We start from the raw sequence: 1,120 nt of genomic DNA, 5'->3' as shown, positions 1-1,120 counted from the left end.
ATATCCGAATACACTTTTTGGTATGCTTTTTGTATCGGAACATCTTTTTATTAAGCTCGAGTCCGAGTTATTGTTAAGCCGAAATATTGATTTCGACATTACAAATCATTGGTAACCCCATATATTTCCTTTTCCTCATACCATGCAATGGTTGCGGTTCTGCAGGACTGGTGAAGATGTTGGTGGTCGTGTCCTGTATCTACACCGCCACCGCCTTTCCCGACATCGTTCTCGGCACTGTCAGGATCCTTACCTCCTCAGACTTCTCGGTTCCAGGTGTGTGTGTGTGTGTGTGTGTGTGTGTGTGTGTGTGTGTGTGTGTGTGTGTGTGTGTGTGTGTGCGTGTGTGTGTGTGTGTGTGTGTGTGTGTTTGTATGCGTTCGCTATATTCAGTATACTTTGAGTATATTTGCGTGTAAGCGCGTGTAAGTGTGAGTGTGTGTGTGTGTGTGTGTGTGTGTGTGTGTGTGTGTGCGTGTGTGTGTGTGCGTTTTGTGCATGCATGCGTGTGTGAGCGTGCGTGCGTGCGTGCGTGCATGGATGTGTGGGTGCGTGCGTCCGTACGTTTATGCGTGCGTGCGTCCATGCGTGCGGGTGTACGGGTGTGCAAGTGACATGTGAAGCAAACAAGTGTGCAAATAACATTCGCTATAGACATTTTGAACTGGCAATGAGTACACTATTGCTTCTTTGTGAATTTAATGTATGTCGCGCTTAGCATTTCTTGTATGATCTTCACCATAGAAGTAACATCATTATCATGTTAAGCCTATGCATGTAAAATGAAAGAAAAAAAAACTCCAAAAAAGAGAATACAAAATAATAAAAAAAAGTATCATCATCATTGTACTTATTAATCATAGTTTTTACTTTCCCCGTCTGCCAGGTAAATACCCCAACACCTATGTTATGGCCCATCTCTTGTTTCTCGGACTGGGGGCAATCAACAGTACGCTCAATTTCTTCGTCTACGTCCGGCATTCCTCCAGGTTACGTATCGAGCTCTATCGCATGTTTCCCTGCTGTTCCCGCCTCAAGGAATCGATCAGCAAAAGGAGTTACAGCAGCTCATCGTGTTAAATGACGTCACGGAGGATCAACATAAACAGCGTGAGCGCAA

This window comes from Littorina saxatilis, linkage group LG8, assembly GCF_037325665.1.
Source record: "Littorina saxatilis isolate snail1 linkage group LG8, US_GU_Lsax_2.0, whole genome shotgun sequence".
Lineage (NCBI taxonomy): Eukaryota > Metazoa > Mollusca > Gastropoda > Littorinimorpha > Littorinidae > Littorina > Littorina saxatilis.
The sequence above is the reverse complement of the archived record's forward strand: the minus strand, read 5'-3'. Positions refer to the sequence as shown.